General features: G+C 33.1%; 1 pseudogene; it reads right to left on the minus strand.

Moving 5' to 3' along the window:
* On the minus strand, positions 1 to 27,450 carry LOC149565032 (putative aldo-keto reductase 3; annotated as a pseudogene).

The raw sequence follows: 27,450 nt of genomic DNA on the forward strand, positions 1-27,450 counted from the left end.
TCAGTCTCCAGCTGTAGCATCTACAGGAAAGATGGCTTTGATTTCATTCATGTCATCTGCTGTCAATTTTACCAAGAGAGAAGATATTATCATCCAGGTTCTTCATCTTGGTGGTTCCAGGAATGGGCACAACATCATTTCCCTAGTCTTGAACCCATGCAAGAGCAACCTAGCTTGGGCTACACCCTTTTCTTAAACTGATCTTACTTAGCTTTAGTAATAGATCTTGGTTCTGCTCAAGATTCTCACCTTAAAACCTTGGATTCCCTTGTTTAACAGATCAATTATTATGATATGAAACAATCAACAATGACAAAATCAAATCAAATTAATTTTCACCTTTATTGTCAGTCTTGTCATGTAGATTTTTGTTTAGATTTTACTTTGTTGTTCAGTCTCAATGTTTGAACTCAACATTAGATCATCTTTAAAATGGTACAATTATTAAATGGAAAAAAAATCCTATCCTTTACCTTATGAAGTCATTATTTGTCACACTTTGAAGAAGTTTTCCTCCTGTGCTGAAGAAACCCATGCCTAAAGGACTGTATGGAACAATCCCAATCCCCAACTCCCTATGAATGGAATAAAATAAAATAAAATAAATATAAGTAAGCTTGTATTCCTTATCTAAGTTCAAATGGAACAAAGTTAAAAAAAAAATCTTATTAAAAACTTCAACTTTTGGTATATACTGTGAACCCAATTCACAAACATTTATTCTCAGTTCTCTGCAATCTATAAAGTAAACATTGAATCACTAACTGTTGAGGTATTATATCGTCACAACGTTTACCTAGAGGTGGGAATAATTTGGGCCTCAGAATCCCTACTCCAGAGAGATCATTCAAGCTGCACAACAATGATTGGATGCACTGCATGGGCCCTACAGATTGTTGAAGCAGAGGCTTCAAACAGACCCACATATTTTATATTTCCCTCTTCTACCAACTTCTTCAGTTCACCCATCTGTATAAAAGGAAAACTGATTTGCTTGTTATTAGATTTCTTATGCTTTGCTAGGCATCGGTAAAGAGCCAGAGGGATACAATCTTTCCCTCCAAAGCCATACAACCTTGATTATTAGACACATATTTTCTAGTGAAATTAGAGGTTTGAAATTTTGATTTTGTTTTTTCTGAGACAAATTCATTGACTCATGTTACATTAGCTTCATAAGAACTCATCTCTCATGATAATAAGTTGGAGTAGCATTGCACTTAGTGACCTTTTGGAAAGGCTTAATGCTTCACCTTATGACAATCATCTAAATGTAATGAGTACTATGTGTTCCATTCATTCTTATGAAAAATGAGTTCTTGTGAACCACTATTAAAATAACTTGTGTCAATACGTTTCACTAGAAAACCACATAGTTGAATCCTTGTAGTAAAATCACAATTTGAGTTGTTATAGAAAATATTTCATAGTTATCAATCTCAAGAATTGATATGTAAAATATATTTCTCACATCAAATCAAATTCAAGATTCAACTATGTAGTTTTTGGAGAAAAACCATTGCCCAAAATTTTATAAATAAGATTAAAATAAAAAACTTGTCACAGTAGTACAGATTTTGAATCTTAAAACTTACAGCGCCATGACAAAATAGTATTTTGGTGCAAGGTTAAGGGTTTGGAATCCGAAGACTTATAGTAGCTTCTATGGGTACAGTAATATCCACCCTGTGCTGGTAATAAAGATCAATGTAGTCTATATCAAGCCTCTTGAGGCTTGCTTCACAGGCAGCCCTAACATATGCAGGATCTCCCTTCACACCAAATTCTCCATTACTCCAAGTCAATCCAAACTTAGTTACAATATGCACCTTCTCTCTGATACCTTTCAGAGCCTATTTAGGAAGGAACAATAAAAGCATTATGCATGGTGTTAGAACAATCAAGCTCAGAGAATTAATAGATTAAGAAATGGAAACAATACGAGCTGGAAACAAGATGTGCATCTTTTGATCAATCAATGGTTTTAACAAATGCATCTTTTGAGTAATATTGATCACTTTTCAGTGATGGGTTATATAGTTTTCAGCTATGTAAGGATTTGGTATAGTTGATGCTTCTACAGCTCATAATTATGTTATAATGTTGAATTACTTTTCAGAAGAGTCTTCTAGTGCAGGCTAGAAAGAACCGTTAGAACTTAAGTATAAACACACAAGAGAGCTTGTTAGGTTTGTTTACATGAATGATCCAATGTTTTTCAAGATGACACAAAATAAAACAGCATGTATGGTAGAACCATTTTTTAAATTGTAAAGTGAAGCTTCTAAACACCTAAGATATAGAAACTGTTATCCAAATTTTCTCATCTACATCACCACTTATCAGTTACAGTAGTAATCTTAAACTATATCATAGCAGTAACTGGGAGACAGGCATGCTCAGATCAACATGTATGGTAGTCACAATCAAACATGGATTTCAAGAATTTTTAAGGAAATGAAAGCATTTCATTTTATTCATGCTGCCTATCCAAGAACCTTGAATGGCACAAAGAAATCTTACTCCTTTTGTCATATATTCTATCTTGGCTATATTTATAAGATGTGTCTGTATAATCTTTCGTCTAACATGAGAAGTCATACAAAATATTTGGAAATACCTTCATCTTTGAGTTACAAGGCATAGAATCATGCTAAATTGATTTAATCCACCTTAGGTTCGGATTTCTTGATTATGCTTTGCAAATATTGATACACTGTTATCCTCTTTTGTAAATCCAATTTGACATTATTTGATTGGTAGTTGCTCTGTATTACGCATTAATGGTAGTCCATGTTCGGAGAATGTAATCCCATCTTTGTTATATGAATAGAGTTCTCATAAGAGATGTTGGTATGGTTTTTATAAAGCACGTTAACAGCTCTGTCTTCTAAATTCTTTCTTATAAATGGACATTTGGATATGGTGATAGTAATCAATGGTCTATATTGGTCAATATGATTTTGTTGGAACAAACAAGCAAAGGAAGTAATCAAAGCAATTAAGAAACGATTGCCAACAAGAATCCTAAGATCCAAATTCTTTCTCTGACGGTTAGTATTGAATAATATTATAAATTTCTATATACATTTTGATTTATTTTAAGTTATCATTACTGAGATATTTGGTTGAATTCTGAATGCAAAAAATTTACTATAGTAAGAATTCATTTATGATTGACTTTGATGGATAACTTTGATTTAATATTTTCCTGGTTATTTTTGCAGCTATTAGAGACACTTACAAAAAATTGTGGTGATACTGTTCACTTGCAAGTTGCCGAGAGAGGTGTGCTACATGAAATGGTCAAGATAGTAAAGAAAAAGGTCTATAAAAAAAGCTTTTGTGTAACTTGCACATGTTTTTCTGGGTTGTAGCTTAAACAATTTTCGGTTTGTGCTCTTAGTGCATATTTTCAGCAGTCCTTTATGTGGGTTTTATTTGTATTTTATTTTGTAGCCTAATTTAAATGTTAGAGAAAAGATCTTGGTCCTGCTAGATACATGGCAGGAAGCTTTTGGGGGGTCAAATGGAAGATATCCACAATATTATTCTACATACCACAAGTTACAGGTAAGGAAAAAAAAAAAAGAATCTTAAGGATGTTCAACAAATCTCATGTTTTTCAAGGGCAGGTTGAATATATTTGACTGACTCTGCCAAATGGCAGGGTAAAACGTTGACCTTGAGATTGACCCTCATTTTTGTTACCTAAATTTTCTTTCTAGATCTCATACTTTAAATGCCATTTTGAAGTAGTGTATATTGTTAAACTATTCCAGGATGTAGTGCAGCAGTGATGTTGGCATAATGACATTAGTTAGTAATTAATTTCATGCTGCATGTTCTTAGTTTGAAGTTTTATTTGTCATTTTAGAGCCCAATGGCTCTAGGGCCTTGAGTATGGTAATCTAAGAGAGTGCATGAATTGTTTGTTATTGCATATTAAAATGTGATTGCCTGCCTCAGTTTGCTACATTTGTAGATGCTTTAAGGCTTTCCAGAAAACAACAATAATTGTGTTACGGTTGCTCAAGTATCTTCTGCAGTCACTCCTCAAAGATCTATTTTAAATTTTTATCTTAACCAATGGAAGGCATCAAATCCTTATGGAAATTTCCTTTTAGGTGCCTACCAAAAATGGTATGATTCTTCAGAATGATGGGGCTCCTACACAAGCAGCATAATGATCTCTTTATGGGATATATTGGATTTTGCCCAAAAATAACAAGTCCCACAACACAAGTTATTTATAAATAGTATTAGAGAAAATTGTATCAAGGATTTATGATCATTATACAAATGATATTGAAAACAGAACACCCTAAATTCACTTGTATCCATTTCACTACATACTTCTAATAGCTGACCATATTAGGAATTCGGTGGAAAAGCTTGATATGATGTTGGGAGAGTTGAGACTATCCTCCTCAATTAAACTCAAGGGCACATAATGAGTGTCCAAGTCATATGGCCCCTTGGGCCATGAGAATGGTAGGACATCTATCATCTTGTAGTTGTCGTATTTAATGACAAAACCAGTACTGGTGCATCTTTCTATCAAACATTTTCAAATTGATCCCAAATATGATGTTTGATGGAAATCAAATAAATAAATATTAATCTTATGTTCCTTGTTAAGAGGATCAAAGATATTCTTCCTCAACCAAGGCCAAGGGCATGGAATGAGCCTCTGAGTAGAACCCTTAGTCTATCCATCTCGCGATTGGCATACTTGACGAGGGACGACCATTACTACTGCATCTTCTTAACAAATTTATATGGAGATTAATAGAAGAATACTTGCATACCAGTTACTTTCTATTATATTCTTTATTGCTATTATTTTATACACCGATTCTTTTCTAATTCAAACATGGTAGTTTGATTTCCATGAAGTTTTGCAAATCCTCAAGACCACAAGATAGATTAAGCATCAATAAGTAATTGTGAAAGATCCCCACCCAAACCCGATCCAATTTTTCCATTTTGTTTGGTTTGATGTATGTTTTGGACTCCCAGGAATGGTGATGTTTCTAGGTTCGGCAATTTTGATCTGACTTTGGCTGAGTTCACTTTGATGCTTGTTTATGATAACAGATTACAAATGATTAAAGGAAATGACTATGCAATGAATGAAAACATGTATAGCTAAATGATATGGCAAAATATGAGTTTATTGTTTACTGCTAAGACTAAAAAGAGAGATTACAGACCTATTATCAGTCACAAATCAAACTGTAACAATTCAATCCATAGGTTTTAATGCCATATAATCAACATGTATCACATCCAAAAGTTAGATAGCTATTGTAGGCTACTGTAGACCACTTTGGGACTAGTAAATGACCACTTGAAGGTATGATATGAAGTATGATCTACAACAAAAAGATTGATATTATCCTACAGGGGTTTAATATGCAATTACCAGCCATTATATTCAGTGCCACGAATCTAATATGCACTTTCAGCCACTATATCCCTTCAGATATGGTAAGTTTGAATGACACTGTAATTTGATTCCAATATTGAAAACTAAGAACTCAAATGACTAGTACATTGTGATCTTGTTACACCAAACATCTGGAACCAGATTACTTGAGGAAATTACAGATTCACACAGAATGATATTTCTCATCAATGCTTTGGCAATATAAATTGTAGAACTAACTATAAAGAAGCAAAGACTGAGTTTCATAGTAAATATTAAGGCATTGTTATATCTCAAATCACATGTATAGGGAACAAGAAATGTTACAATTCTGGATCCACATTAGCTCTCCAAGCGGTAGTCAACAAGCCTCTATTTCCCATTGTGACTAGTAATTCAACTATGCTTTTCAAACCTCTGATTTTGTCATCTAGCACCAACCTTAAGAGCCTTCTAGGTGATCTATGTTGTTTAAATATCTCTCAAATATTGCTTATTTATTTGTTGCTATTGTCAATCCCAATTGTAGGGACACATTTATCAATTCACCCCTTGTACCACAGTTATCCTAGTATAGCCATGACAGTCAAATAGTGAAGGCTGAACTTCTTTTGAGATTCTCATGCATGGCTCTGAATACATTCTTGTCACATTAAATAAATAGACAACTATTTTTGCTAAGAACACATTTTCAGTCTACTAGTCTTTTGTTTGTATATGATCCATAGTGTTAGTTTATAGTTAATAAATTATAATATTAGCTTATCCACCACCTATGAGCATCATCTAATTGCAATGAGTGATAAGTGTTCCATTCATTCTCATGAAAGATGAGTCCTTGTGAACTATTACTCATGAAACATGGGTCAATGAGTTTGACTTAAAATCTACAAAGTTGAATCCGCATAGCAATATCATAATTTGACTTGCTGTGGAAAATATCTCCTACTTACTAATAATATATTGCCGTGTTGGGTAGTTAATGGTTGGTTCTTATGGGAAAAATGGTTTTAGAAGCTAAAAAAGTGAAGGCCTTTTGAAAAATAATTGAATATTGTAACTAATATAGAAAATATAAAAATAATATAATATTTGTGAAATTTTATGTTACTTAAAAATGCGATTCTATATTTTGTTTCCATTTTTTAATCTTGTACTCCACGTGTTCATCAATGTATCATCAATGGCCTTTAGCTATATAAGCTATAGTCTTATTCTAATATATGTCCTTTCCCCATGCAGTCGAGCTGTTGGGTACAGGTTTGGACCGCATCTAAATGAAACTGTTCCCCTACTTATTAACTATTGTAAAAGTGCATCTCAAATTGATGAGGAGCTAAGAGAATATAGCTCGTAGGTGTTAAAAGAGTTTGGTTGTAGAGAAATTATGTATTTTCATCTCACACTATTTGTTAACATTAGTGGTTCCATTTTAAAAGTTCATATCATCTATATTAAAAGTATATGTATGTTTTGTGAAATGCATCTTCAGATTTCATTCTTCAAATAGAAAACCATGATTATTCAAAAATCTGTAAATAATTACCTTAAAGATGCAATTTGTAGGCATTGGAGAGTTTTTTCCTATGTTGTGCTAGAGATGTGGTTGTTTATTGTGATACAATTTTGGAACTTGCTCTGGACTACATAAGCTATGATCCAAACTACACTGATAATATGGAAGAAGATATAGAAGAGAGTAATGGAGAGGAGGATGAGTATGTTAAAATTGCTTAAGATAATTATTTTCTTGAGAAAATTTAATTTTTGCACAATGGTGTCTTTTATTTTCATGTAATTATGAATTTTATGACCAACATGTGAGAACACTTCGTTATGTTTCCAAGTAAGTGTTTTTATAAATATAAAATGATAGAATTATTTAGACTTGCACAATACACCAAATTTTTCTTTGCTTCAAGCGACTTGGAGGGGTAACTTGGTGAGCTGACTCGGCGAGCCGACATGGCGAGTGGACTTGGTGAGCGAACTTAAAGAGTTAAGCCATCTCACAAATTTCAAAAGAAAATGTTGACAGTTAATCCAACAATAAGATGCTACTCTAACTAAGTGCAAAGAAAAGAAGGTTATTCACGATATTCAAAGAATGAGTTTGATGAGAAAAACAAGTGCAAATATACGAATTTGAAGAACATAGAGTAAATCATACAGGCCTCTAGAAATTTAAGAAATAATATAGCTCACAATTAATATTTTATATCTTCTATACATGCTAGGCTGGAATGCTTTTTCCTTTATGGAATTGTTTTTGGGCTTCTACATGCTTTTTGGTCTATGAAACCTTGCTTTGTCAAGCCTGCTTGGGATGTACAAAGTTTTACCACAATTGGAAGAGAGATTTCTTGGTAGTGGGCCAAAAAGACAAGGATAATAAAATGTGTATCATCTAATATCTCATTGAGAAACTGACTTCAACAGATTGCTGGTATTCTAATTAAGAAGAAGCTAAACAAGGAAACATTAAATTGAGAGAAGAAGCAATCCTTGAACTCCGCAAATGTTTTGAACATTCAAAAGATCAGTTTGTTGGGCACCTTTGACACTACAAAGGATGAAGTAGCCTGCCTTTTGAGGGGCAAAGAGACTGCCAAGATGCTCCTCCTCAGGTTCAAGGATGCCCGTGCCAGAAACAAGACTATCAACTCTAATTCAAGTCCTAATTTTCTCTCTGAATCTAAGCCAAATTGTCTCAGGAATCATTTCATACAGTCAAAAGTCAAGCTGGGAACATAGTATCTCAGCTCTAATGCCCATGTCCAAAATGCTGAACTTACCTTTAGAGAAGTCCTCTTGCATTGGAAGTAGGATTTCTAGCCTGACAAACGTGCACATTAATCCAAGTAAGTCCATGGGTGAGGGAAATTTTGAAGGTAAAGACAATGAATCAATTGTGGAGATGATATGCAAAACCTTAGTTTGAATGTGAGATGGACAAACATATTCCCCTTTAGTCTGCCCTATGGAACTATTGTCAATTATCAAACATACAAATCTTTTTATCTCTTAGTTGCTACCTTTTAGAAGGAATTCAACTTAGGTAATGAAGGTCACTGAGTTTGAATGTGAGATGAGACACAGACTCATGTACTATTAGGAATATCCATTCATATGGAGCTCACATGACTTTTCAACAATGTGCCAATTTATTTCTCATAGTTGTTTTACAATAAAATTGTAGTAGCTCTATGCTTTATAGTCTGCATTCTTAAAACAAACTTATGTAATGTGGTAAAAAACATTTGTGCTGGTTTTCTATTAATTATTTAATGAAAATGCTAGGAATGGTTTTTTCCTTCTGTAAGGTTGATTGATCATGATGCGTCTTAATTTATCTAACAAGACACAAATTAAATACTGAGGCAAAGCTAATGTTCAGTTTATTCATGTTCTTTGTAATTAGGATACAATGGCCAGGTGACCAGTTGATCCAGAGGAGGAGTTGAGGTTGATGTCTCAGGAAGTATGTGGTTATGTGGAAGCTATTGTGAATAGTCTTGCTGCAAATGTACTCAAAGTAAGAACCTTAGAACATCCTTGCATTAAAGCACTACAGAAATAGGCATTCTTCTATATGGTTCTCATGAGTATTAACTTGTCCTTCAATGATTGACAGGCTATGGTGCTCTACCAAGTTGAGAAAGCCAAAGAGGAAATGCTGACTCAACTTTATAGCTCTGTCAGGTGAAGGTTAATTACATGTGGCTAATATGGCCATGGTACTAGTTATATTTTTTTTCTGTGTTCCTCATATATTATTTTTCAATTCTACTTCAAACAACTCTTAGAGTACAACAAAGATTGAAGAACTTCTCCAAGAAGATCAGAATGCAAAAAGGAAACATGAGAGATTCAAAAAATAGGCATCTTTATTGTCAAGACTTACTCATCAATAAGTATCCATGATGTTCGAGCAACAAGTGATAATTTTTCTTCAAATGGAGGTACTTGATATATTAGTTTTTGTTAAGTGAAATGTTTCTTTTCATAGTAATTGAATAATATATTTAATTGCTTATAATGTTTATATCTATATACAGCTTCATATAAAGGGAGAATTGTTATAGTAGATTTGTAACCTCCATTATATTTAGAAGCTTCATATATGCTTAATGTTCTTTATAACAGTATTTTATTGTGAAGATATATGCTGCTCATTTTTGTTGTCAAACAGAATTGCACTTGCATTTTAATATATGTTTTTAATGAATATTCAATCACAATAACTCAAAACCAAAATGATAAGAAAAATTATAGCAGATAGTGAGAGGGATCATCACATTTGAGGAACCATCCATGTAGATAAAAATATATTTGAGCAACCTTCAAATATTGGCAGGGATCTTGGTGGACAGAAAACTAGTGGTTGTGATTATGTCTCATTGGAGTATCAATTCTTGACTGGGGTAAAGCTTCTTAGGAAAATGCTGTCTATAGTAAAATGAGCAACTGTAGACTCTGCAGACTCACTTCTCAGTCACATAATTTGGTGGTTGTAATTTCCTTATGTTTCTGATTATGAGATACTACTTGAATTCTTCACAATTCAATGAATATAGAAATAGTTTCTTGTATTAAAGTAATATTTGAATGATTCTTAATTCCAAATGCATATATAGTATGGTTCAGATCAAAATAATTATGATTGCATAACAATCAAGATGATATATATTTGCTATTTTTGATATACAAAAAATTACATGCAATGACTGAGGAAATTCTCAGTACCTTGTACTATTCGTTGTGTCTGATATACAAGTAAGAATTTGCAAATGTGCAGGCCGTCTCTGATATAACTTTATATTTATGCTCTAAATAATGTGATAAGTTGTCTAATATGACAATATAAATATACTCAAAGATGATGCCGTTTCTGATATTAGACTTTATATGCCTGCACTGAATGGGTGCCAAAGGCAATATGCTCTCTTACAGAGTGATCATTGTGAGATACAAAATATAATAAGTTCTTCCAATCATCCTGAGTTGAATGATAGAACTACCTTTTGACAGCTTTCATTAGAAATGATTAGTCATGTTGTAAATGACGTGAGTTATCTCTCTTTTCAGTCGCACCCTTTCATAATAATCTCTAATCACTTCTCTTATGATCGAGATTGGTTTGTTCACAATAAGCACATGAGACTCAATTGGTATCACCTCCTATTTTCTCAACATTTACTACTGATATACTGGAGAAATTTTCAAGGCTTGGAGAGTTCAAATTTTATGAAAAAATTGGAACAGATGCATCAAGTTCAATTATAGAAAAGTGGACAAGATATAAAGAAAAAAGGACTGCAGAGAATGGACTAAGAGTTCATGAATTTTTTCACATGAAACAACCACAAGTAAGTTGTAATTGATAATGTGATCTCTAACTCTTTCCCATTTTTTAGGAGAAATAATGGATATACTTTTTAAAGGATTTTTTTAGTGGTTTCTGGGAGGGCTGGGAGGGTGTTGAGATTGAGAAGCATTCACTCTCTGTTATGCACTTCTAGTTTCTTTATTGATCTAGAATTGTGTGCCTTTCACAAAGTTTGAATTCATTTGAAATTGTTTTTTTTAGTTTTTAACTTGTAAACTTTGGGACTTTGAGAAATTGAATGAGTTACTATTTACCAATGGAGTGTATTGTTGCTTCCACAATCATGAAATCTTCCATGGCAGGCTTTTAATGTGGTATGTGCACTATTACAAGTGTTTTTGAGATTTACTTATACAGTGCAATATTCTCTGGCAGACTATGCACTATAGCACACTGCATTGGCATGTCAACTGTTTGCATTTATACTATCTCTTTTCAAAGGGTGATTGTACCTTCCCACACACACATACACACACATATATTAACTCTTAGTGCAGCATGATACTTTAATGTGTAGTCATGAAAGTTATGCATACAAGTTTATACCTCTGGCAGCCTGTACTTAGCACACTACTTTGGCACTCTCACCATGTACATTTAATCTCTTTGCATTCCCTTATTGTGTATTAATTTTTGCTTCTAGTGTGTCATACATGGATTATAATATTCAGTGTTTAATATTTAAACTTTCTCCTTCAATTCTTTTTGCAAACCTATCATATTAAGGATGACTCTTTCTTGTAGCATCAAATTGCAACTCAAGGTTTCTACTGTCAACTGCCGAGTTTACATAAGACCAACTCAGTTCTTTTATTGAATTCATCTGATAACTAAGTCTGCCATATACAAAAAAGATAGTGTGTTTACGTGTTTGAGTCATTAGTGATTGATTGTGATCTAATCATTTTAAGGAGCATGTTAGTAAGTAATTATGAAATAGACCTTGGTGATGATTTTATTGTCTCAAAATGTAGCAAATAACGTTTATAGTGGAATCCAACTAAATTTCTTGTCATCCTATGCCAACAACTCACTAGTTTCTGTAAAATACATTGTTAGTTCAGATTCATGTAATTGACCATTATATTAGTAATTGACTTTAGTGGTTGTAGGTCTTCCTATTTTCATATTTTGAGGTCTTCAATCATTTTCCCCAATCACTATCTTACAAACACCAGCCCGGTTATTTGAACCTAAAAACTATGAAATAAGGAAGAAAATGCGTGAAAAGAATAGTAGACAACTTCCTTAAGATTCCTACATCATGATCAATCGAGAGCCAAACTCAACTATCATTTCAGAGGTATTGGTTATGACTGTACCCAAGGAACAGTGGCTTGTTAATAGAGAAAAAACTTGTTTTTATTGCTTCCAGAATCTATTACATGTCTTATTATTCCAAACACTGACTCCTGTAGTTGCTGTAATGTGGAATTGTAGTTCAGAGTTTACTTGAGTAATCCATATATATTTTGTATCCTTTCTTTAGTCATTTTGATTACAAAGGCTTATCTGAATTATGTCTTTCTACAGATTGGTTTGGATGGACTTCGGATGTTGGATCCCAATACCTTCAAAACATTGAGAATCTACCCGCTTGACACTATAACAAGATGGGAGGTGATAATCTATACACTCCTAAGTTAGAATAGTTGACTAATTATTTTTGTGTTTTTTGTCAAGTTGGTAATCTTTACAATTGTGTAGATAATATATTGATCTAGCAGTTCTTTTTCTCAGGTGACAGATCCATCAGTGTACACGTTCTGGGAAAAAAGTTTAGTTGATATTGAACCAAGGCGTATAAGATTACAATCAAACCGGTACATGGCAAGTACAATTCTTGATACAGTGTCTACTACTTGTGTTTAGGTGACATCCTAGTATTTCAATTTTATATTGCATGCTGGTTCCTCTATGCTCATTTAAGTATATATATGTAAAAATGACATGGATATTTTACCTTTCACTGAGCAAAGGTGTCAAAGTTTTCTTACTACATGTTAATTAGAAGTCCATCATATGATATTTTAGAATTGTAATCTCAGGTTGATTTGTCATTTCATCTCACCAAATAGTGAGTAAGTTCTCTTCTTATGTAGAACTGCATTTAACCTCTTCCAAAATAGCATTCATAATCAGACTGGGATTTAAGATGCCGATAATAATCTGTGAGTGAAGTCACTGTTGACCACGTTAAACAGCAAGTTTCATCCCACAGAAGACAAGATTTTAACTAGCCAACAGTGAAATTACAGAACAGTTACATAAAATCTGTAAGGCATTGTTATACCAGTTACTTACAACTACCTAATCAAGTAATTTAGTTTTACTCTCTTTTGAAATAACATGCAACTCAGACTGGAAATTAATAGTCAAGTTGTTATCTAGAAATGGAGTTACTCTTGATTAGCTCCTTGGATGGATCTGCAATGTTCTAGGCATATAACTGTAGATCCTTGGATGGATCTACAATGTTCTATAGAGGAAGCTATGAATTACTTTATTTTTATTTGGTGTGCTAGATATAGATTTAGTTGATAAATATCTTCACTAAAAATTGCATTTTTTTGTTAATGTTCTAAGGTTAAATGAAGTAATATAGGTACTTGAAGCAAAAAAGTTACCGGTTTTCATGTGTCAATCTAGACTAAATTTGTGACATTTTCTTGAGGCTTCTTTTGATTAATACTTACAGTCATCAATTACTTTTTCAGCTAAAACAATGAGCATTACCTTATTACATTGAAACAATTCAATAGGAGATCAATGCAAATATGAGGGGCATACTTGTTGATTGGCATATCTGTTATATGGGCCACAATCATAGAATTCAAAGGCATCAGCACAAAAGACTTCTGAAAACCTTCCTCTCGCTCTTTGGGAAGTGAAGCAAGCACAAAATACATCACAAGGTGTAGATAATTTTCAAGGACCTCCCATATATGATAGCAATGTTATAATAGTTATTCCCCCTCCTCCAACAAAGTACAATCAGAGACAACAGTTTTTTTAGCAGCAACAAGCTTTGGGTTCTAGCCAGTCTATGCATGGTTACAATGAATCAACACATGATGAGTTGATATCAAGGACACAAAACATCTCCATTCATGATGGAACTTACAATGATGCATATCCACAACAATGTTTAACTTCCAGCAAACAAGTTAAACTTGAAGATAAGCTGTTTGAAGACTTGGTTGACTTTGCCAAGGCAAAAAGTAAAGCTTCACCCAGTAAAAGCAAAAGTTTTTAAAAGCTACAAGTGATGGTTTATGTGTAGCATCAGTTTTATTGAAGCTATTGTATAGTATTTTGTTCAATTGAGGTTTAGTACTCATTATGTGCTATATTATTCCTAGTGCACTGCAATTTAATTTATTTTTTGTTACTTTTATTTTCTGATATGAAATTCCTTTTGAAGATTTGTATATTGAAACAAACTTATGTTCTTACCTAGAAGGTAAATGATTTTAGTGACAGTGCCAAAAGATCCATATATATATATATATATATATATTGCAATGTATTGCTGAAGCTTGTTCTGTTTCAGATCTCAAGTAGTGTGTGAGCATTATCTTTTCTTATCGTAGTATTTGTGGGAAGTAATTGCCTGTGTGGCCTTGCACTATTCTCTAGTTCACAATTTGATTGTGGCATTTTGTTCGAAGCAAAGATTTATAATTACAAATCTAGGATATTTTAATAGATTGTTTACTTGTGTGAGGGGATAAAACCCATTTTGGTGCCCTAAAATAAGATTACTATATATAGAAACTCAATCATTAAGACATTTGGTATGGACTTGAGCTATCTTGATGGAACTATTTCTGATAAGAGTAGGAAAGAATGGTTACTATTGATGTTTTTTAGGCATCCTATAAAATAGTTCACATGCCTTGCATATGATTTAACATTTTGCATGTATCCTGCACTCTCTCATCCGACTGATGATTGATTATGGAGAGTGGTCTGAAATGATGATGCTAAAAAACACACACAATCAATTCCAAAATGAAATTTCATTACAAATGGATTGTAGAAATCTGATATTGTTAATTTTGCATGCATGTCTACCAGGACAATCACAACTTAAACATATAAACTTAAATATATATGTTTAAGTTGTGATTGTCTTGGTAGACATGCATGCAAAATTAACAATATCAGATTTCTACAATCCATTTGTAATGCAATTTCATTTTGGAATTGATTGTGTGTGTTTTTTAGCATCATCATTTTAGACCACTCTCCATCATCAGCCGAATGAGAGAGTGCAAGATGCATGCAAAATGTCATATCATATGCAAGGTATGTGAACTATTTTATAGAATGCCTAAAAAAAAATTACACCCATGCGTTGGTAGAAATTTCTACCTTCATTGGTCAAAATTTCTACCTTCATTGGTCAAAATTTCTACCTTCATTGGTCAAAATTTTTGACCTTCATTGGTCGAAATTTCTACCTTTATTGGTCGAAAGTTCTACCTTTATTGGTCAAAAATTTCTCCCTTCATTGGTCAAAATTTCTACCTTAATTGGTCGAAATTTCAACCAATTCTTGACAGAACTTGCACCATGGCTATGGAAGTTTTTCGACCAACCAAAATTTCAACCAATAATGGTCAAAAAATGGTCTCAAATGTACTAGTGCATGCTTGTGATTTCTCAGTTAAGTATAGAAGATTTAGGGGTTTCATTTATTATTCTAGATCTTGATTATGCTCATTGCAATGGTCACATAATCAGATCTTAAGAGGTGTTAGATACAATTGTTCAATTGTGTGTTGTCTTTGATGTTAAAAAAATGTCATATTAGTTATTAGGTACAGTTTACCAAGCTCAAATGGTCAACAAAGTAATTTACAGAGTCTACTAAGCATTCTTGGTAGTTACATTGTGGAGACAGTTTCTACCGAGCTAACTCAGGGATTGAATAATTTTATCGCAGAAGTTAGTTTCTACTGAGGTCACAAGGTCAGCGAAGGAAAATTAGTGTTTACCGAGTTCACTTAGTCTCTAAAGGATTTTGTAGAATTTGCAGTGTTTATTGAGTTTCAGTTGGTTAACACTAGAAATCATTTTTGGAGCAATGTTTACCGAGCAGGGTTGGCCAATGAAGGATTTCATTATTTTGGGAAATAAAGTTTCATTGTTTCATGTAAAGTTTGTAGTCGACTAATGTGATGATTATTGATAATTTTAACTTGTAAATGAGCCAACTAGACAATTTGTAAGGTATAAATAAAAGTTCTAGTTGTGAAATCTAAATTGTAATGAGTGAGCATGCAAGTGAGTTAATTGTATGAAGAGAAAAGTGTGAGTGAAGTTTGAAAAAGGATCATATATCCTTGAGGAGCAGCAAAGGTGTATTTGATGAAAGAGGATCTAGTGAAGTAGAAAAAAGATATATAATAGCAAAATTTAGTTGCATCTCATTTAGGTCACTTATTGTTACTCTCTCACCATTGTAACAGTAATTCCTAAATCTCTTAATAGAGTTGGTATAATAGCCATATTTGTAAATCCTCTAACAAGGTGGATAGTTCTATTGAATTGTTCTAAATTCCTCTAGCAAGACCACTCCTAGCAGGGTGATTAAATCCTTCAACAAGGTCACACCTTGCAGTGTGTTTTGTAACCTTTAACAGGGTTGGCTCCTAACAGGGCTCACTTTATAAGAGTGAAAATTGGTAGCTAGTTACTTGGTGGTTTTTCCCATATTGGGTTTCCATGTTAAATCTAGTGTCTCTTGTGTTGATGTTATTTCTTTTATGCATGCATGTTAAATTTCTATGAATTCTTAAAGAATCAATAATAAGTTAACATCTATTGAGTTACAACATTTTTCTGTGTGGTTACTAAATAAAAATAGTAACTAAGTTTATAAGACATCTAAGGGATCTGTTGATTTGTTTTTGTGGTAACTGATTCACCCCCCCTCTCAGCTACTCCATCTATATTTTCAACAATTGGTATTAGATATTTTGGTGCTTGTGAATGAGTTTTTAGAAAGGACTAAAGAAGAATGAAAAAAGGAACTAGAAGATTACAAGAGATTTGTTTTCATTGAACTTGATACAGTGCTAGATACATCTATCAATTAGGAATCTTCTACTCCCAAGTCTTTAGTCATTGAGTTGCAAGAAGTTCAAACCAAGCTATAGGTACTTGAGTCATAGTCAGATGTTACCGAGCCAATGTCTACTGAGTTTGAAGGACTCGAGCAATAGTCAGATCAACCAGAATAGCTAGAACCTAAAGTTGAAGTGCAAGAGGATAACAATGCAATTCATTCAAAAGGCAAGGAACCTATATTATCCAAGCATGTTAGGAGACATCATGCACTAGATCAAATCATTAGAGATAAATATGAAGGTACTATGACAAGAAGTAAGCTGAAAGGTACTTGTTTACTTGCTGATTTTGAACCTAGAAATGTCAAAGATGCATTAGAAAATGAAAATTAGATTGAGGCTATGAATGAAGAGATAGAGAAAATAGAAAATAACAAAACATGGACTGTTGTACCTAGGCCTAAAGATAAGAATGTGATTGGAACTAAATGGGTATTCAGAAATAAGTTGAATGAAGATGGTAAGGTGCCAAGGAACAAAGCTAGAGTGGTATGTAAAGGATACTATCAAGAAGAAGGAATAGACTATGGAGAGACTTTTTCTCTTGTTGCAATATTGGAAGGTGTCAAAACCTTACTTGCATATGCTGCATACAAAGGATTTAAGGTTTATCAAATGGATGTCAAATTTGCATTTCTTAATGGAATATTCGATGAAGAAGTATACATTGAACAACTTGAAGGTTTTGTTGATCCAGACAAGAAGGACATGGTCTGCAAATTACACAAAGCATTGTATGGTCTAAAACAAGCCCCTAGACCATGGTATGAAAGATTGCATAACTATCTTATTCATATTGGTTTTTAAAGAACTAATGATAATAGTAGCTTGTATATCAAGGAAGGACAAAATAACAAGATATTTTTAGTAGAAATATTTGTGGATGATACTTTGTTTATATGGAATGATGATTTATGCAAAGAATTTTTAGAACAAATGAACAAGGAATTTGAAATATCTATGTTTGGTGAGATTAAATTCTTTGTTGGTCTTCAAATTCAGTAGAGTAAGAGTGGTATCTACATCACCAATTTAAATACATCAAGGAGATACTCAAAAAGTTTGGTATGGAAGATTGCAAACTAGTTGGAAATCCTATGTGCACTGGACTAAAGCTTACCAAGGATGATGAATCTAAAGAGATAGATCAGACATTATATAGATCAATGATTGGAAAGTTATAGTATGTAGTTCATAAAAGGCTAGATATTGCTCTTGTAGTTGGTATTGTAGTAAGATTTTCAGCAAAACCAAGAGAGAATCACATGATGTCAATCAAAAGGATCATGAGATACTTGAAAGGCAGTAAAGATTATGGATTGTGGTACAAATTTGGAGGTAATCTAGATTTGAAAGTGTTTACTAATATAGATTGGGTAGGAAACATTGATGATGGAAAGAGTACAAGTGGAGGAGTTTTCTTTCTTGGAAAGAGGTTGGTTTCTTAGACAAGTAAAAATAAAAATTGTACATCCCAATCTATAGCTAAATAAGAGTACGTTGCAGTAGTAGTGAATTGTTCAAATATTGTTTGGTTCAAACAATTATTGGAAGGCATGAAGATGGAAATAAAATAACCTATTGTTATGTTTTGTGACAATACAAGTGCAATCAACATATCTAAAAATTCAGTAATGCATTCAAAAACTAAGCACATTGCAATAAAATATCATTTTGTCAGAGAATTGGTGTAGGATAAGAAGATCAGATTGGAATATGTCCATACAAAGGAAGAAATTACTGACATATTCACCAAGCCATTACCTAAGGATGCATTCTTGTATCTAAAAGGTAAGTTAGGGGTCATTCCCCTATTTGAGGCTCACTAAAATGAAGTTTTAGTGATTCATCAATAGGTATCAAGTTGAAGATCTTTAAATTGATACAACATAGTCATCAAATCATTGCATATGAATCCGTACTGAAAGTACATTGCTACTCATTTGGTTTGTGTTGTCTTTGGCATGTGTTGTCAAAGAGGGAGAGTATACTGTCATATCTTTCTGAAATTTGAGTTTGTTTGTGGAGAGTTTGATGTTTGATAAGAAGCTATGTAATTTCTTCACAGAGGGAGAATACTATATTTGAGAAGTTTTTAGAATAAAATCTAAGAGGGAGGAATATTTTTTCAGATAAAGACTTGTTCTCAAATTTCATTCTACTATGACATGTTGTGTTGCCATTAATGCCAAAGAGGGAGATTGTTGGATACAATTGTTCAATTGTGTGTTGTCTTTGATGTTACACAAATGTCATATTAGTTATCAGATAGAGTCTACCAAACTCAAATGGTTAGAAAAGTGATTTATAGAGTCTACTGAGTGTTCCTAGTAGTTACACTGTGGAGACAATTTGTACCAAGCTAACTTAGGCGTTGAAGAATTTTATGGTAGAAGTTAGTTTCTACTGAGCTCACAAGGTCAGTAAAGGAAAGTTAGTGTTTACCGAGTTCACTCAATCTCCAAAGAATTTTGCAGAATTTGTAGTGTTTATTGAGCTTTAGTTGGTTAACACTTGAAATCATTTTTGGAGTAGTGTTTATCAAGTAGGGTTGGCCAATGAAGGATTTCATTGTTTTGGGAAATAAAGTTTAATTTTTTCATGTAAAGTTTGTAGTTGACTGATGTAATGATTATTGATAATTGTAACTTGTAAACGAGCCAACTAGACAATTTATAAGCTATAAATAAAAGGTTTAGTTGTGAAATCTAAATTGTAATGAGCGAGCATTCATGTGAGTTAATTGTATGAAGAGAAAAGTGTGATCAAATTTTGAATAATGATTAGATATCCTTAAAGAGCAAAAAAGGTCTATTCGATCAGAGAGGATCTAGTGAAGTAGAACATAGATCTATAACAAAAAAGTTTAACTGCATATCATTTAGGTCACTTACTGTTACTTTCTAACCATTGTAACAATAATTCCTAAATCTCTTAATAGAGTTGGTTCAACAACCATTTTTGTAAATCCTCTAACAAGGTGGATGGTTCTATTTAAGTTTTCTAAAGTCCTCTATCAAGGCCACTCCTAGAGGGTGATTAAATCCTTTAACAAGGTCACACCTCATAGTGTGTTTTGTAATGTTTAACAGGGTTGGCTCCTAATAGGGCTCAATTTAGAAGAGTGAAAATTGGTAGCTAGCTTGGTGGGTTTTCCCATATTGGGTTTCCACATTAAATCTGGTGTCTCTTGTGTTGATGTTATTTCTTTTATGCATGCATGTTAAATTTTTGTGAATGCTTAAAGAATAAATAATAAGTTAACATCTACTGAGTTACAACATTTTTTTGAGTGGCTACCAAATGACAATAGTAAGTAAGTTTATAAGACATCTAAGGGATTTGTGGATTTGTTTTTGTGGTAACTCATTCACACCCCCTCTTACTTACTCCATCTATATTTCCAAAAAAGAGGTTCACTTGCTTAGGTTTTGCAAAGCCTGAAGTGAAGGAGTGTAGCCTTATAGCTAGCCTAGGTTCTTGGTGAATTGTGTCCATTATTGGAGATAGCTGCCCATAGATGCATTCTTGCCTTGCATACCTAGTTATTTAAACTCTATTAAATCAAGAGCCAACATGATCAAGATCAATAGCCTATGTTCTTCCCTATCATCTCATTTACCTTCCTTTTATATTACTAGTCTACATTCTACCTTGGGATAATAAAAATCAAATCTATCTTCCTGAAAAATCTTTCAAAATATTATCCTTGATCTTGAAAACATGCTTTCCTAAATAGAAATTCATTGATTTAAGTGAATTAACAATATCTTAGGGTTATCTTGTGTAGCTTGGTAAATTACATAATCTTGCTTAGGAAAGATGTTGTCATATAGTAATCACTCAACTTGGCTAATAAATATATTCTCAATGTATGTGTCCCTTCTCAATATATATATTACACTCAGTAATCATTCTGTCTAGTGTTCACACTTTAATCTTCCTATACTTGGTAACTTTACTATTGCAGTGTAATTATGTTCACCAAAAAAACTCTTCAAAACTCACTAACCATTCTATTTTCACTAATGACAACTTTTGAATGCTTATAAGAGTAACATTCTCCCCCTTTGGAATTAGTAGAAAAAACTCATTCATGTGCTTCAAAAAATATACATAATGAAAACTTTGCATATCTCCCTCTAAATATATACTCTTCCTCAGTGTACTTTGCAAAACCTTTTTCAAAACCATTTGTGTATAACATTTCATTTCAACCTTATATCTCCATATATATCTCATACTTCCCATATAGACATAGATATATACACAATTCTCCTACTTTGCAAAACCTTTTTCAAAACTATTTGTGTATAACACTTTGTTTTAACAATACATCTCCATACATATCTCATACTCTCCCTATCAACACACACACACAGATTTATGTATGTTGATCAAGGGAGTATGAGATATACTATTGGTCTCAACCATGAGTTAGTGTTGGTGTAAATAAGTATTTACTATTTACATTTACTTAAGTTTACTTAGGCTAATGCATTATTTTAATATTTATTTATTAGTCACCTAAGAGTTTGTGCACTCTTGTGAGTTGTCATGTTGACATCACAGGGGTCTACACCTCTTTTAAGCACATGTTGTCTACAAGACATGAGTCTTCTACACACATATGACACCTCATCATTCTTATCCATTCATCTAGAATGTTGGATAGGCCTTTATATAGGCACTCCTAGTGTGTTTGTACATATTTAACATACTCAAAAGAGCAATATATTTAGACATACTCTGAGTAAAAGATCATATCTATTTTTGGTCTACAGTTGTGCTTGTGTTGAGTTCTATGATCTTGGGTGAATCTTTCCCTAAGGAAAATTATTACATGGTATCAAAGCTTGGAGATTTTCTCATCACATAGCCATTCGAGACTATTGTTGCTTCAACACCTTAGCCTACTATAGAAATTGGAAGTGTCTAGAGCTAGATCTGACCTTGCCATTGCATTTGGAATGTTGAATCAGTAAAGATCAACTAGAAACTTGGCTACTTTGGCCATAGTTGATCGTGAGGCAATATTTTTTTGCAAATAAGATCCTAGAGGCCCTGATTTGCACTATAGGTATTGTAGGTACCAAGTTGTTAGATCCTAGCCCTGCAAGTTTGCATAGGTACATTTTGGTGAACTTTTATTATTTTTTAAGTGTCACATTGCATCATTTGACAACTACCCAAAAATTTGGTAGCTTATTTTCATCAGCAAAAGAACAAATCCAACCATTTTTATACCAGCCATGGCATAGTTTCCCAACTGACCAACTCCCACCAGCAGTAACATCCATTAAGCCTCTGGTGGCTTTTTGGAGTTATCCTTGTAGATGTTTCTATTTAAACTACCTCACATACTATCTCCGTAGCAATCTGGGATATTTCAAACAAAGTTCTATTGAATGCTTTTTAAACTGGTGACAACGACACATATGTTTTGGCACAGAGATCAAGTTCGGCCTAGTTGCTATCTTTTGGTGGCCCACAAATTTGAAACTCCTTCCAACCATCACAAAAGGGATAACCAGCATTAGAATTCTATCCCCCCAGCATCTCTAGCTCTTGAGAGCATATATTGGTGATTGTCACAAATTTATCTTGCTCTAATTTTTTGTCCACATCCACATTCAACCCCTCTGCCATGCAAGAGTATAGGTGAATAGTGCTAAATCATCCTAAGACTCCTACCTTTTTTTGAAATGCAAAACTTTGCTTACTTAGCACCTAGTTAGATCTACATAGGCTAACACATGTACAATAGTAACACATTAGTCAAAAATTCCATGTCTTCCACGTGGATAGCTGGATCGTACTTTTTTGCCATGTTAGCAAATCTATATAGGACACATGTATAGCCATACTGTATGAAAATCCTAGTCAACAGCCCCTTCATTTGCCACATCAGTAAGGGGCCCAAATTTTTTGCTAATGTCATCATTTTATTGGGTTAAATTTGATGTCCATTTGACCATCATACCCATCCATTTTACAACTGCAATGACAACCATTTGACCATCAATTTTAACATCTCATTTTTTGCTCCATACCCCTCTCGAGATTACTTTTTGGTTTGGAAGCCTAACTTTGCGAGCTCATATCTCAAACATTTAGACTCCAATTTAGGTATAATTTTTAAAAAAATTGGGTGGAATTTCCTAAATTTTCCACTGGTGTGTTATTTTCTAGTTTGGTGCAAGGATTTGTTAGAATTTACATCTTTTGGTGACTATACCTACTCAATCCTACATTTTGCAACTTGAAATGATCCATACGGGCTCATCAGGACACCTTTTTATGTTCCATTTTTTTTGAAAGTGGATATTTTTTAATCTACTTTCTAGATCTGTAGTTAGATACTAGGTTTGTGTGGATATAAATCTCACTTTCAGAACTAGGGCCTTTTTTGCGTTGTATTGCATTCAAAATTTAGCTATAGTGCTTAGTTCCAAACTTAGACCTCAAATAGTAGTTGCAAAAAGAAAAATCAAAGGTCTACTTTGTTCATTTTGATAAGAGACACATTGTACATGCACCACATATAAAGTACCAACAACATCTTTTTCGGGGGAGTTCTTTGATTCTTTGCAGGTTACATTGATTGGTCCATCATGGAAGAGGCATATTTTATTTAGTTGCACCCATATAACTATCAGGAATGGAGGCAAATTGCTATCAAATTTCTCAGTTAGCACAATGCACTACCATATGTGAGAGGACTTGAATACAATCTTGAGACTTCTATCCTCCTTGCTACTATTCTCTTTCTATATATGGATTATGAGGTTTTAGATTTAATGATTGACCTTAAGCTATATGATCATTATGATAATTAGATGCATCTTTGGGAGACTTATGGCAATCCAAACATTCCTCCATTCCCAAAAGATCTCATACCTCTAGTTGTAGCTAACTCCTCTTTAGATGAGATCACACCTCCACCTCCTATTGCTCCTACTGATCTTGTTCCAACCATAGATGCTTTGGATTTAGTGCAGCAAGATACTTAATGTCTTCCTACACTACCTTCATGCAATGACTTCCTTCCCACACTTGAAGGCCTATTCATGGAGTCTCACATTGAAGATGTGAGAGACATTATTGATGACATTTGTCTTCTTTTTGAGGAAAATTCTATTTCCATAGTGACTGATTCATGTACTTCAACATTGTAGGGTACTCATGGTCTTCCAAATGATGACTTCTTGCTAGACATTACAACTCTATTCTTGGAGTCACACACAACTGATATGGGGGAATTTTTGATGATCTATCACTTCTCTTTGCTGAGGAGGATTCTTCTACAATTTTTGTGAGGGCCCTCTCTAACCCTCAAGTCCATTTTCTACATGATCAATCTTTTTAGTTTGGCATGATTGTGGATACTCATTTACAACATCTGCAAGAGGTTTCTTTATTAGTTGAGAAGACAATCATTTTCTTGAGATAGGTTCTACCTCACTCCTTGTTTGATCTGCACTTCTCTTTAGTAGCTTTGGAGGAAGCCATCATAGTATTGACATAGGGACATTTGAATAGGTTTCAAAGATGCCAGTCATCATAAAGATTCCTTCTCCATCCAGGGGATGTATCTCACAGGTACCATTTCTTTTGTTTCTTCCAAAGGGGAGGAACATCATTCAGAGGTTGTGGATCAACTTCTACATCAGAGCATTCTTCATTGATAGGCACACTACTTTTAGGGGGGGGACTACCTCGTCTCCTTCTCCTTTTGGGGGGGGACTTTTTCCTCTTAGGAGGTTTTGTTCTTCTCCATTTTTCTTTTGTATATACTTGATGTATGTCGTAATGGGGGGGTCTTGATTACTCCATCCATCCATGCATCCCTTTTCATCTCTCTTTTTGGGGGAGGGTTTTTCCCATGTGGTTTTCCCTCTTTTCCCACTTTATGGGAGATTTGCATTTGCATTTTGTACATGGGTACCTAAAATGGCCTAGTAGCTAGGACCCATTATGCATTTCATCCTAGTAGTCATAAGCTTAAGGGAATTCCCCTAAGTTGCACTTAAAGGGGGGTGTTGGTGTAAATAAGTATTTACTATTTACACTTAAGTTTACTTAGGCTAATGCTTTATTTTAATATTTATTTATTAGTCACCTAGGAGTTTGTGCACTCTTGTGAGTTGTCATGTTGACATCATAGGGGTATGCACCTCTTTTAAGCACATGTTGTCTACAACATATGAGTCTTCTATAGACATATGACACCTCGTCATTCTTATCCATTCATCTAGAATGTTAGATAAGGTGCTTAGTTTTCAATGCTTATCTTATCTCTTGGTTGTTTCTAGATACATTCTAGGTGCTTGCTGAGAGGCCTTTATATACATGCACTCGTAGTGTGTTTGTACATACTAAACATGCTGAACAAAGCAATGTATTCAGACATACTCTAAGTAATAGATCATATTCATTTTTGGTCTATAGTTGTGCTTGTGTTGAGTTCTACGATCTTGGGTGAATCTTGCCCTAAGGCAAATTTTTACGGTTAGTATATTGAGGGTGTGTGTGTGTGTGAATAAGTATACTTACTAATTTTTTTGGGTCACACTCCTCTCCTATCTACAAGTTAGTGTAGGTACTAACTCAACAAGTCAAAGTTAAGAAAAAATATATCCACTGGCACAAAAACAACAATATGACTAAATAAAGTAATAAAAATTGTAGATATATGACTAATTTTGATCACATGATCGTTGGTAGTTTATTGCTGATCATTAATATAACAACCACATTTATGACTAAGCTATTTTAATCATTAATTCAGTCATTGACTTGGTTGTTGACTGTTATTAAATGGTAGTTTATTTAGTACTTCATTTGGTAGTCAATTTTTTTAAATAGTAGTTTATTTGGTAGTATATCTGGTAGTTTATTTGATAGTTTATTTGGTAGTAGTATTGATTTTGTAGTATTTTCAGTAGTATTTTTGGTAGTTGATTTGGTAGTTAATTTGGTAGTTCATGTGAGTACATTTGGTAGCATATTTGGTAGCATATTTGATAGTATATTTGGTAGTTGATTTCGTAGTAAAATTTGTAGTTGATTTGGTAGTATATTTAGTAGTTGATTAGTCATTAATTTGATAGTTAATTAATTAATTAATTTGTTAATTTCTATTAATTAGTACTAAATATATTTATGAAATGAATAATTTATTCAATACCATAAATCTAAAAATACAAAAAAACATGATACTAGAGTTGAACTAAAACATTAAAGGAAATGAAAATATTATGCATGAACAACACTAAAATTAGAAGATTGATTCAATATCATGATAACATAAAAGGTATAATGGGATAAATATTTTAATGCAAATATGTGTAAGTAATAATATGTCAAAATTTTCTATAAAGTATACATGTAAATATGATAAAAAGTGTCAAAATTGTCTAAGAGTTTCCAAATATTTCAAATACACCTCAATAATTAAAATATTTGAACAACACATTAAAAATATTGCAATATAAAGCAATGAGCCAAATTTTCTAATAGATAACACATTGATCAGCTATGTCACTTTCCCCAAATAATTTAGTGACCATTGTGTGAAGGTTCCCTATTTTTCTTTGAGATGAACAACTCCATCTATTTTATCTTTATCAGAAAGTGGTACATTATGTGTGACCATTATAATATTTACATTGGCCTCTCCAGTTCTATTTAGATTTTCTCCATGCAAAATAGACAAGGAGTGAATAATCCCAATACCAAAAACATGACCATCATATGGATCCAAAACTTTAACTTTATCCCCTTCTTTGAGTTTATTAGAACATTTCTATAAGAATAAAAAAATATAACATATTAGATTACATTGGTAATGAAAGGCCAAAAATATAAAATGAAATATTAATGTAGTACTTATGACAAAGATTCATTTTTCATTGCTAAAGGTAAAATATTCTTGTAAAAAATTAATGACACTCACATAATGTTAAATAAGTTAATAATATTGGTATTTTAATGATGAGATTCAGAGAAATGACTTATGAAAGACTATGAACATGAATGTACACTATATGAGGTAATAATAACCATTGAAGTTGATTATGAATATACATTCATGTACATTTTCATGACTATTTCTAGTTATGAAACAACTAACAATCATATTCAAATCAAGGAAATGTAAATTTTTATAGCACTCACCTCAAGTTTAGCACTGCTTGTACTATAAATATCATGTGCATCCTCTTCAAAATCAACATAATCACTATAAACATTGCCCTTTTCTATTTGATTTGTTTTCATATGGTTGGTCTGCATGTGGTTCAATCATCATGTAAAGTTAATATAGTTCAAGTAAAGAATGCAAAAGATTAAATATTTTTCTACAACAACTGTTACATTACCTCAACTTTAGCACAACTATGATTGGGCTATAGATTAGTATGCACTAGTTCATCATGATCATTGTCAATATTGGTAGTTCCATTTCCATCAAGATATTTTTGTTTTTCCAT

Source organism: Cupressus sempervirens, chromosome 3 (genome assembly GCF_028749045.1).
Source record: "Cupressus sempervirens isolate cs-2001-9-10 chromosome 3, ASM2874904v1, whole genome shotgun sequence".
NCBI lineage: Eukaryota > Viridiplantae > Streptophyta > Pinopsida > Cupressales > Cupressaceae > Cupressus > Cupressus sempervirens.